This window comes from Natrix helvetica (assembly GCF_964273705.1).
Source record: "Natrix helvetica genome assembly, chromosome: 1".
Taxonomy (NCBI): Eukaryota; Metazoa; Chordata; class Lepidosauria; order Squamata; family Natricidae; genus Natrix; species Natrix helvetica.
This window is the reverse complement of record NC_138548.1, coordinates 78,462,772-78,475,937: the sequence shown is the minus strand read 5'-3', so window position 1 is coordinate 78,475,937 and position 13,166 is coordinate 78,462,772. Positions and strand designations below refer to the sequence as shown.

The following is a 13,166-nucleotide window of genomic DNA, read 5'->3' as shown; positions in this document are numbered from 1 at the left end:
ATGCAGAATTTTTTGACTCCTGAAACTCCACCCCTTCACCAAAATGGCCATGCATAGCTTTTAGAAGGCTTTCAGAGAGCTCCTAGGGGCTGGGGAGGGCAGAAATGAGTGAAAAACAGGCCGTTTTTTGCCCCCTCCCAGCTCCCAGCAGCACTCTATAAGCTTCCTAAAGGCTATCCATGTCTTTTTTTGGCAAAAAACGACTCCGTTTTTTACTTGTTTTGCCCCCCCCCCCCAACACTCTACAAGCCTCCTAAGGGCTATTCATGTGCTTTTTTTGAAAAAATAAATGGACCCATTTTTGTGAGAAACAGGCCGTTTTGGGGAAGTTTGCAGAGTATAAAAACTTTTTTTTTAAATTTCCTCTTCAAAACCTTCCTGCATCTTATATTCTGAAAAATATGGTATATTTTTCTCTTTCATGTTTCTAGCTTTAGCATGCCAGTCTCCAATCACAAGCAGCATCTTGTTTGCATGTTCTGTCAATTTCAGATTGAGCTTGATCTTAGAAGTCATCAGCCTCCACTTCTTCTGCGTCAGTGTTTGGAACATAAACTTGAATGATTGTCATAATAAAGGATTGCCCACAAAATCTAATTGTTATTATTCAGCATTGATTGCACTGTAACCAAGTACTGTTCTTGCTATGCATTTTGAAACTATAAAAACAACACAATTTCCTCTTTGTTTTTCAAGTCGTGTGTAATAAATTGTGTGATCTTTTAACTGAAAGTGTTTGATTCCATCTTAATTTGCTAATGTCTAATATGTCAATTTATAGTCATTTCATCTATACTGTGTTCAGGCATCTTATGTTCTGTGTTCCTATTGTAATTCTGTCTTTGCAGCTTTGGATTTTCATTTTCTGTGTGGCAGCATCAGCAGTTAGTTGTCTCAAAGGCTTTAATTTAGCCATGTCATAAACACTATTAATATTCTAAAAGAGCCTCAGGTATTCTTCAGTAGCATATTGAGTCCCATTCTACCTGAGGGTTCTATTGGCCAGCACTTTATCGCCAGTCATTTTATATTTTTTCTCCATGTGGTTATCTTGGTAAAAATATAGGAGTAGTTTCAGTTGCCTTCTCTTGCATTGAATGAATTTATGCCTTTGCCATTGCCGCTAAACTGCCTCTGGCATCTTTTTATATCACTGCTGCCCAATATAGGTACCTGTTTACTTTAGCTACGCTATGAATGACCACATTGGAAATATATACACTTGACATATACTCTCCAAATTTTTTGTACATCCCTCACAGGAGCACCACTCCCTTCTGCCTATATGGGGTAACACAACAATTTATCATTACCAATAGAAAAACATTACATAAGAAATAGCCTATTTGGCCCTAAAAGCTAACCAGATTAGAAGTACATTTCTTGTATAAAATCGGTTTCAGTACTGAGGATTATCTGTATTAAAATGTATTTCTCAGCTTGATCATATCATGTTGTTTCCATGTTCAATCACTGTTAGCAAATTGGAATTCTTCTCACACACATTTCCCCTCCCTCCCCCACTTTTTCCCTTGGCCCTCCAAACAATACAGCTTTGAAAAATGTACTATAGTATATATGAGTATGAGATTTGGGGGTACATGATAATATTTCACTTTATCAGAAGAGTAACTTTGTTGCTGCTGGTTATATATCTTGAAAATTTGCAGTGGTACCAGTGGAAGCTTTTGTTATTGTAACTCTTAGAGGCAAATGGGATAAAGGAACAAGACCTCCCAGGAAGGGGGTGGGAAGTTATGAGTGTTCACTTCACTGCTTGTCTTTATGCAAAATTCCCATATCATATATCTATAGTAACAAAAGGAGACATTACAGTACAAATGACTACACTGTCCACCAAATGTTTTGCTATTTTAGAAATGCCACAATTAATCAAGCATAAGCATCAATTGGAACACAAGTCGTATATGGTAGATAACTGAAGATGAAAATGATGAGTCATAAGGTAATAAATGTAGCACACTATTTGTAAAACTCTGAAATATATCCTTTTGTAAACCTAATCAACCTGTAAGATAAGCCATTATGATAAAAGTATTAGGTGAAATCTTACATTTTAATAAAAAATACAATTAAGATCCTAGTGCCATTTATATTGTAATTGGGGTAAAAGGAAATTTTTCATTGTCTTGCCCCAATGGGGACACGTAGGGCACTGGGAATTTATCTTAAGCGGACGGCTTCCTTTCGTAAATCGGAAGCTATTTTGGTGTCCTTCCAGCCATCTACACAAGGGGCATGGGTGACATCTAATACGATAGGTAGGTGGTTAAGGAAAGTTATTATTATATAAAGCGTCCAATCTGTAGTGTCGAATAAATGACGTAGGAGACGCCCAAGATGCCCTACAGATATCTTCGAATGCCGCTCTAGTTGCCCATGCCACTGTGGTGGCAGCACTGCGAGTAGAATGTGCAGTAATACCTTGAGGTTCCTAAGGATGAGTTCTGCTTTCTTATCTGCAAGGAATTGCCCTAACATCGGCCAGACCAAGGGAACTGGTTCTATGGCTCAAATTTCCAATAAGTGTTGAATTGCCAGCCGAACCAGCTCACGCCTAGCCAGGTTCGGGGGTTAGGGTTAATTCGGGAGGGAAGAGAGGAATTCCAGTCTGAGGCCCTGTTGAACTGAAGAAAGGACCCAGGCATCTGAAGTTATGCGTTCCCATTGTGACGCAAAATGATTCAGACGGCCGCCAATGGGAAGTGTGGAATTCGACTCACTTCTCTCTGCGGAAGGGGCAACCACCTCCCCCTCAAAAGGGCCATTTGGAATTGCTCTGGCCCCTATTCCTGTCCTGAAAAAAATTCCTGGATTGGAACCTGTCCCCCCTGGCCCTCCAATACTTGTTTTGGTGAAAATCAGAGTCGGGGGCCGGAAGAACTGTCGTCTGCGGTACGGTATGGAGTGTTCTCTGAGCGTTTAGTCGTGGATGGAAGGACTTTCTTTTTCTCCTTGTTTCCCACCAAAATAGGATCCAAGGACTCGCCAAAGAGTTTTCCGCCTGCATATGGTGCTGGTGTCACATGAAACTTCGACTTATTGTCAACCTGCCAGTTCTTTAACCACAGGAGACGTCTTGAGGTTACAGAGGCAGATAAAGCTCGAGAAGCAAATTTAACTGAATCTAGAGTAGCGCCGCAGAATACTGGGTCGCCGCAATGATCTTGCTAAGATCTTTCATAGTGCGGGCATCTTCCGGGGGTGTGCGCTTCTGCAATTGCTGTAGCCATAATAGGGTTGTCCTATTGAAAAAAGAGGCAGTGGCTGCTGCCTTAATGACCCAAGCTGAAACCTGAAACCCCTTCCTAAGGATGAGTTGTGCTTTCTTATCCTCAGGTTTTAACTTTGTCCGCTACATCTCCTGCCACTACAGCTGCTGAGGAGGATAGGGCGGTGACATGCGTGTCAACCATAGGCACCTGAAGGGCCTGGGAAAAAGATTGTTCCATATTGTAAAGCTTCCTGTCATTTACCCCCGGGTTTGAGAATGTGCCAGGTAGGGCCCACTGACTTTTGACCAGTTCTAAAAACAGCGGGGGAGCCGGTACCTCCTCCTTATCTAGGGCTGTTTTGACAAACATAGTGTGCATTGGATCTTTACGGGGTTCGGGGGGAGAGGTACCAGAAGTGCTGCCGCCCAGCTTAGTTGAAGATTTTGCTTTGGTCAATAACTGTTTGAATAAAGAAGGTTGAAAAAGCCCAGCAAAGGAAGGAGTGTCCTGCTTAGCAGAATCCTCATCGTCTGACATTACCAGCCTGTGTGCGGGCTACTCCCCAGTTACCGACCCGTCACTGGCTAAGGAAGGTGAACCTGGAGCATCGACTTCTTCAAGTTGAAGAACCGCCTCAGGACCCTTGTCCACTACAGATGTCCAGCTCGAAAGAGGCTTTTTGGGACCTGTGGTCTTCTTATTCTGGAATTTTATGCCTGTGGCAATACCATGAGATATTGCAGAAGCAATCAACTTTTGGATGTTAGGAGGCAGATTCTGCAACTCCTCATAGTCCTCATCTATATTCTCCCTGTCGGGGATGTCAGTCTGGGGCGCCAACGTGGGATGCGGAATGAGGAAATCCCGTGATGAACCTTCTAATGGATCCCCCATTACGCCCCTAATGGCCCTAGGGAAAACCGAGGGAGAAGGGGAAATATCCATCCGGCTGGCCCTGCTTGCCCTAGGAGGGACGTGGCCAATGAAGAAATTAGACTAGACGCCCTGGAAGGAGAATCACCAAACTGTTCCTGTTGAGATTGGAGCAAACGTTCCGCCCAGGCCACTCGTTTCTCTAGCGCCCTTTGTCTACGTTGCTTGTCCCACAACGTGGCCCTGGATGGTCCCTGGGCTGTTGTTGGTTTAGTGGCTGTGGATATGGGCCTTGCACCAGTGATTGATCCCTCAGAGATTTGGGCCGCATTAGGTTCTAGAGATGAAGCCATCTCTTGAGCCTTCCTCTGCGTCCTCCACTGCCCACCCTGCGGACTACCGCACAGTGGGTCCTCCTTCCCTTAACTTGTTATGCGGCCCCAAGAACTACTTTAAAGTTCGTCACAATGCCGAACAATTTTAAATGTCTCGCCTTGTGTCACTTAAAATGGCCACCATTCGTCTTTTAGATGTCCAAAATGGCTTCCGCCTTCAATAATGGCCGCCCGCTTCACTAGAAATGTCAGGCGGCTACCCAAAACACTTGAAATCCAGTGAGAAGGCAAAAAAACCTCCGCTCAGGCAGCTTGCAGGGAGCCCATACAAGAACCACGCCAGCGCTACAGCTGGACTCTTCAATCGTGGTTTGGAAGGTGGCCGCTGGCTCGCTGAAAGGGAAGGAGAATGACTGTCAGGAAAAAAAACCATTCAAAAGGAACCACGGGTCTCCCTTTACTTGGGATACAGCCGCTCGAGCCAGCACAGAGGAAATTAAACTGGCCACCATCTTACCTCAAGAAGCTGCAGTGGAGCAATCAATTCTGTAAAGAAAAGCTCGCTGGATTCAGATGAATTCAAACCGGTGCCGCACGAGGTGGCGACGTTTCCGACACCTCCCTCACGTGCTATTCAAATTTGGTATAAAACTTTTGTCTAAAGGTCGAATTAGCCAAATTAATCTGAATTTTAGATAAATCTGAGGAAATTCAGAACAGTGAAGGACACCAGCCTATTTGGACCATAGACCGAGAGGAACTGGGCATAAGGAGTAGAGGTGTGGCTGCAACAATTTCTCTCAGTCTATTGACCAATCAGGATTGACGATAGCCCACTGGTAGCACCTCCCTCTCCTCATCATTGAGAAAGTTGTATTCTCGGCTTATAAAAGAGTTTTCTGAACTGATAAATAGTTTGGAACATCTCAGCATGAATTCTGGTGTGGTCATGCAGTATAAATACATCAACTATGTAACAAAATGATTGCAGAAAAGTTATTGTTGCTTGCATAACCTTCCAGCCATTTTCTAAGATATATAATACAGATAAAGAAGCTGATGAAGATAGAATTGTCTTAATTTAGAGTTCTGATAGTATTCTTCCAGGAATTGACTTGTTCTAGATAGGTTCTGATTCTCTAGGATAATATAATATGCAATTCAAATATCTTAGCAAACATATTCTAAATTTTCTGGACACTTCTAAAGTCATATAGCCCAGTCATATCAATTGGCATAGGAAAACCAATTATTTGTAGAGTTATATAATCCCTTACAATGACAATTAATCAAACCTGCATTTTTATATTAGTAATTGATTCATTCAAGGCACAGGTCAGCTGACAGATATAATGTCATCAGCACTGCAAAAGAAATCTATAAAATAATGATTTGGGTTGGAAGCACATATGTTGGTCAAAGCAAGAATAGGAAAACTATATTGGAGATTTGCTATGTTGAATAACTTACAAAACTTGGAATGGGTCCACATTTATGGGATATTTAAGGGACCATCTCTCCCTTGCCAAATCTATCCATACCCCAACAGATCTGGCAGGAGAGTATTCTGCGAGTCCTATCTAATATGGAATATTTAATAGGACCAGGAAGGGAGCCATTTTGGCAATAGTACCTGGCCTTTGCAACATCATTCCCCTGGAATCTAGATTGGCATCTACATTTCTTCTCTTTAGGAAGGTCCTGAAGACATAGTTGTGTTTCGGGTTTCAGTAGTAGTGAGCCTTTTCAATAGTTATACTGAATTGTATGTATTGACTGTAATTGCCTGTTGTTTGTGGTTATTTTATATTTATACATGTTTATTCATTCATTCACTCATTCAATTAATTAGATTGATCGAATAAAGCTGATTGGGGGTATTCTGGCAATCCGATCCACCCACCAATCAGCTGTGCTGAATCAGGCTTCAATAAGTGCTGAAGCTGACCTGGTTGGTCAGATTTTGCAGCAGCAATCACATTTAGAAAGTGCAGAAACTTATTCAGCATGATTCAAAATAATAATAATATACAATACATTACCAAAAGCAGGTTTTGCAAGGTAGCAGTAAATACAAGCAAAACACAAGCAGTTTCACTTTCAGTTCTCGGCTAAGCCAGGCTCCTTCTGGTCTCCTTGTTGCTCACACAGCAAATTTCAGAGTTCAAATAGCCCTCATTGGCTGACTTAATTGCTATGCCTATTCATTGGCTGACCTTGTTACCATGTGTCAACGGAATACCATGGATGCTGGTAGGCATAGGCAGAATTTTTTTCTTCTTATTTTCCTCCCCAAAAACTAAGGTGTGTCTTATACTCCGGAGCGTCTTATACTCCAAAAATACAGTACTTACAAATATAAGTCAATGATGTAGTAATAGCAAATATTTTATTTTTATTGTTTGTGATTATGGTATCTAAAATTTGTATCAGTTACTTATTGCTGAATTGGGCAGATTAGCATATTATACTTTAAGAAAGAAATGAGTTTGTAAATCAAGGTCAACAGAAGATCAGTCTTTTGTCTTGGATTATTGGATGGGTTAATATATATATTAAGGAATTAATTTCTGTGACATTCATAAGTCTATGCTCCAATTTGATAAATCAAGATTCTTTAATGTAAATTATCATAGGTACTGATGAAAAATGTTGATATTAATGTAAAACATGCCAAGCAATTTTCATAAAAACAAGAATGGGCTTCAGTAGTTTCTTATGAAAAAGATTCTGAGCAAAAGGCATTCAAGAAGGGATGTCCATTGTACCATGTACTGCACTGAGTGTTTCATCACTCAGCTATCAAATGTTTCTGGTTCCCAGGCTTAATCCTGCCATTTTAGAAGTGTTGAACTCCTAAAGAGTGAAGTTGACCTTCCACATGGAACTGTCATTAAGACTTTTTTCACAAACAATGTTGAAGATCTTTTTTATTTTCTCATAGTAAAACATTTGGGTGTAAAAATGTGATTAGGGACCTTGATAGGAAGGAATAAATTCAAAACATTTTCATTCTGGATTTTTTCCCCAAAACAGTTTGTTCAAAGATGTGAAAGAAATCTCTTGCAAGGAAAACCAAAAATTGGAGTAGATCCAACATTTTTTTTCATTAAATTTGATAAACTACAGTGAGTCACTGAACACTGCACCTAGAGTGAAGACTGCCAGCTAAAAGTTGTCACTTCTTATATACAGCAAAGTAGAGGGACATTTTCTAAAGACAAAGGAACTGTTTTACCACTGATAAAGAAAACAGATAACGTAATTTCAAAGTTTCACCACATCCTGGGGAAATATCTAGATATTTGCTTTGAAATGCTGGATTGTTTGCTTTGAAATGCAAGTATGTGTTTGGTTATTAATCTGGTTTAACAGTTTGACCCACTGCCTTACTTGTAGGGAAGTAACAAACAGTGATTATAAACGTCCTTGAGAAAGATACAGTTTTCAAAGAATGACTTACAGCAAAGGGAGAAAAGGTTACACTGGAAGGTTACAATGCATTGAGAGTTATACCAGAAGAGATCAAAGTTGCATTCACATTCAGTGTGCCCATAGCATGCAGTAATCTACACAAAAGAAAATCTACATAAAAAGCAGATAAAGAAATTTTAGGCTCTAAAATGTGAATAGATGCCTGGCTATTTGGGTTTATGAATAAAACGCTATGCAAACTTGTATACATCTATACAAGAAATCTGGTAAAGATTTTAAGAATAGGTATCTAAATTTCTATTGGGCATTTCATTTCATTCTTGGAAAAAGATATGTTTCTTAAGTTAAAATTAGATATATTCTGGAGATTATTTCTTTTGCGTGCTAGGTTTCATATCTGGGTATGATATTATTGAACCTGTTTTGTGAAGATAAAATCATACTGGAAGTTTTCAAGAAGAGACTGGACTGCCATCTGTCAGAAATGTTGTAAGTCTCCTGCATGGGCGGGCGGAAGGGGGATTGGACTAGATGACCTATAAGGTCCCTTCTAACTCTGTTAATCTGTAAAATCTGTAAAATGTTGTGATATTTTTTTTCTTTCATACCTGGCATCTGTTTGCTATAAACTGTGTTCAACAAGAAGAAAAAGTAATAGATTAGTTGTTTCGGTTTCTTTTTTTTTTAACTTGGGAAAGTTAATGCCATTAGAAAATATAAGTTTGTACCTTGGAAGACTTGGTTAGAAGCTGGTGTTGGTTAATAGAATTTTAATTTAATTTTAATTTAATTTAATTTAATGCTTCTAGACCGCCCCCTCTCCCGAATGGGACTCGGGGCGGTGTACAGTTCATACAAAATATAACAAGATACAATAAAATTAAATATGTACAGTTGACAGTTGACATGGAGGAGGTTAAAATGCCGTTAAAAGAACTGTACAAAGCAGATATAAAATAAATTCAAACCCCTAAAAACAAATACAGTAAATTAAAAAACCCCTAAAATAACCAGATATAGTACGTTTGCCAGGAGGGACAGTTGAATTATGCCAGAATGAATTCCTTGAATGGTTGTTTTGTATAAGTGACTGTGTGACATTAGTTTAAATTGATGAATCATCTTAGAATAAACAGGAGACATGTTGAACATGTAGTATCAGTGCCCCCAAGTGGACAAGCAGGAAAACTCTTAAATGAATCCCAATTAATATATAAGCTGATATGAATATAAGATTTACTTTGTTAATTTTATAATGTTTGAACTATGCTCTAAAAGATTTTGTAATGATTATCCTAAGGATAATGGGCCTTAGTTTAATTATAATTTATGTACTATATTAATTATCTGTAAATGGTTCTAATGTGAGTATACTTATTTCAAATGTAGCAAGGTAATTTGCATTTATAAACTTTGTTTCAGAATTGAAGTAATGTATTTTATAAGAATAAATATCATATATGACAGTTTTAAAGAATTCATATTTTCTTCTTGAATATTTATATTATTTTTCAGGGCAGTTGTATAATTTTGCCCTGCTGTGAGCTCATGACTGTTATGAGAAATCAGGTTAAGAAAGAAGACTTTAATCAGGAATATAGATAGCAATATCTCAAGGGTGCTTTTCCAAAAGGCGACTGGGCTTTCTTGTTTTTTTTCCCCACCTTGAAAATGTTTTGCTTCTCATCAATGAAGCTTCTGACTGACGAGTGGGATTCCTCTCTATTAGTCAGAACTGAAGGCGTTTTTTGGATGAGAAACAAAATGTTTTCAAGGGAAAAAAACCTCAAGAAAATCCAGTTGCCTTATGGAAAAGCACCTTCAGGACAACCATGACATGGATGATTGAGACTCCCAATGGACATCTCAAAGGTGCTTTTTTCAAGAGGCAACTGGACTTTCTTGTTTCTCTTTGAAGACATTTTGCTTCTTATCCAAGAATCTTCTTCAGCTCTGACTGGATGGTGGGGAATTGAAGGATTTATATACCTTGCAGACAGCTGGTCATTTGCATTCTTTTAGAGAATCATTGAGGCCAGTTGGAGGTTTTCTGTGTCCTTAGTGTCACCCAAGTAGTGCAAATGGGTGTGGAGCCTTCTTGGAACTGCTGAAGGACTGTGTTGTAGACTGGAGAGGGGGATATCCTTCCCCCTCTGTTGAAAGAGGGCTGTTCAACTTTGACATAGATGGCCTCTTTGACCCTCCTTCAAACCAACGGTCCTCTCTATCCAAAATGTGGACTTTGCTGTCTTCAAAAAAGTGGCCTTTGTCTTTTAAATGCAGATGAAATGCTGAATCTTGTCCTGATGGGTTTGTTCTCCTATGTTGTGCCATGTGTTTATGAAGTGGTTGCTTTGTTTCCCTAATGTATAGATTTGCATATGGCTCACTGCATTGTACTGCATATACCGTGTTGCTCAGTTTGTGTCTGGGTGTTTTATCCTTGGGGTGGACAAGCTTCTGCCTTAGTGTATTCTTGTGTTTAAAATGTACATGTATGTTGTATTGGATGAAGATCATCCTGAGGTATTGGTATATGCAAGCGAGGGAAGCTTCATATGGGTACACGCAGGGTCTAGGTTGCATGTGGAACAATCCCTCCCCAGTCCATTGATGACGTTTTCCCCCCCGAAACCTATCCCTGTTGCCAGAAAGGTTGGAGACCATTGTGTAACTACCAAATAATCTTCCAGTTTTTCTGTATAGTAATTGCTAAAGATATAGCAAAGGTAAACAGTCTATGTCTTTTACCACAGTAAGAGAAGAGCCATGTTAGTCCATGGTGGCAAAAAAAAAAAAGGAATGTGATAGCATCTTTTCCCTGGCTACAGCTATCAAAATCTGAATTTTTATCACCAGACTAAGAATTATCTAGGTTCAGGAATGTTTTTTATAGATGAAAGAAAAGACTCAGATGAACTGACTATTAGGCTGGAAAAAACACTGTAAAACTAGTTAAAATGGGCAGCAGCAACACAGACAGAACCCTATACTCTGTTCATGATATATCCTTTCACAAAATAGAGAACAGAATAAAGATGCTATTGGAGTAAAGGAGGATCTGGATATATTAGCAGCTAGCACAAGTGTTGAATCTAATGTCCAACTGTTAAAACCAATGATGGAAATTGTTCTATTCAATAGTCTTAAATTTTTACTTCAGAAAGTTATTTCATTGAAGAGCAGCTCTTTTATGTAAAATAATTTGGAAATCAACAGTGAATTACTGTTTGGATTACTGGTTGCCTTTTAAAAAATGAAATTTGTGTGTTAGATTAGCTCCTGTGTTCCTTAAAATATTTATTTAAGATATGCTTATGAAAGAAAAGATGTAATACAATATACACTGTGTTTCAGTGCTGTTGTTTCTCAGTAAGATAGACAGAGCAAAATATTTTAACATTTTAATTCTACTTACCATTTTAAAACATCACTTATGTTTAAAATGAAGCATCTATATGGAAATTTAATTCATTGATGGCAACAGAAAGAGCTTCAGGAATATACAAAAGAAAGGAAGTGAAACTCTACTGGCTCTCAATAATGTTGGCAAAGAGATAATGGATAACAAAGAAAAAGTAATGTTACTGAATCCTATTTTGTCTGTTTTCACCAACAAGAGATTATGTGGCATTCTGAAGAATAGCAGGGCCAGGATTGAAGTTTCAGATTGATAAAATCATGTTGGGGAAAATGCTATTTACTTTAAACAAGTTTACATCTTCAGGACTATATGCTCCGTATTGAGGGTACATGAAGAACTTCATGATAGTTTGGCTGAGCCATTTTATATTATTTTTGAGAACTCTTAGAGAATTGGCAAACTGCTCAATGGCTGGAAGAGACCAAATGCCACCTGAATGGCATGACAAGTGGATATTCACTGGCTTGAAAAATTGTAAAGAGTACTCTTCATTGATTCTTTATTAATCTGTGGCAATATACCAAGTGGAGTACCACAAGGTGCAGTTCTGGATGTTGTACTAAAACATTTTATTAGTAAGTGGGATGACCAGGTAGAGGCAGTGTTTATCATATTTGGAAATGATAAAAAGCAGGTTGGAATAGCTAATATCTGAGAAGATGGAATAAAAGGCAAAATGATCCAGATGAGTTAGCAAAAAGATCTGAACATAACAGTACCTTATGCAATGAAACAGACACATTCAGAATTTTGGATAGGGAGGATACATGACTTGGCAAAAGGTCTTGGAATAATAGTTTATAGCAAATTGAATACCAGTAGCATTGTGATGTGGTTGCCAAAAATGCACATACAGGTTTATGCTGATTTAATAGAAGTATTTCCAAAGTAATAATTCAACTTGATTCTACATTGGTCAAACCCAGCTTTCAATACTATGTTCAGTTTGGTTATCATATTTTAAGAAAATTGTAAAGAGATGTGGTCAATCTTTCTTGGGTTTGGTCTGCAGAATATTATTTTGAAGTAGATGGAAAAGTGTTACAGTAGGTAACATCATAAGATACAAGTGAATGGGAGAAGATTATAGAGAGGTCTGTTTCGTGCTATGTTTCCAGTAGTAGGGGATGACACCTGTTTTAGCAATGTTCTGCTAGATTTGATGGCACAATTTAATATTTGAGGCTCTTTTATTGAATCAGGTGTACCATCTGTCTAGCCTAATGCTATCTTTAAGATCTCAGGTGGAAATATTAACCAAGCTCAGGTCCCTGAGATTAGATGCAAATCTGTATGCTCTGTTAGTAGGAAAACGAAATTGCCCAAGACATACATGATAGCTTATATCATCAGGAAAAAATCAGGACAATGTACACCAACATTGTCTTAATCTATATTGTGTAATATTATTGCAATAATGGTTATATAGTTTTCCCACCCATCCTTTATGATCTCTCTGGTTCATTGAACCGTGTTCATTTTGTTTCTGCCAATAACCTTGTGAGAAAGCTGGACTGGGGAAATGAAGGCCGGCCTGAAGTCCCTGTCTTGTAGGGTCAAATGGGGACTTGAGCCTGAGCCTCCCAAGTATCAAACTGTCTCCTTAATCAGTCTACACTGAGATTATCCTCAATAGGTTCATGACATTGTTGTCAATATGAGTTTCCTAGCTGGCTGGGGAATTCTGGGAGTTGAAGTCCACAGGACTTAAAGTCGCCAAGTTTGAGAAACACTGGGTTAAATCAATATAATGCTTATTATATTCTGTAACTATTTCTTATTTATAATGGTTTAATAAGCACAGTTTTAATAACTTAACACATGTTTTTGCATTCAGTGAAATATTGTTGTCTCAAAATTAAT

At 38.6% G+C, this 13,166-nt stretch overlaps 1 protein-coding gene across 5 annotated transcripts in view; it reads left to right on the top strand.

Moving 5' to 3' along the window:
- Positions 1-13,166, top strand: part of FUT8 (fucosyltransferase 8) — an 80,535-nt gene that overhangs the window by 23,292 nt on the left and 44,077 nt on the right. The gene's annotated exons all lie outside the window — the stretch shown is intronic.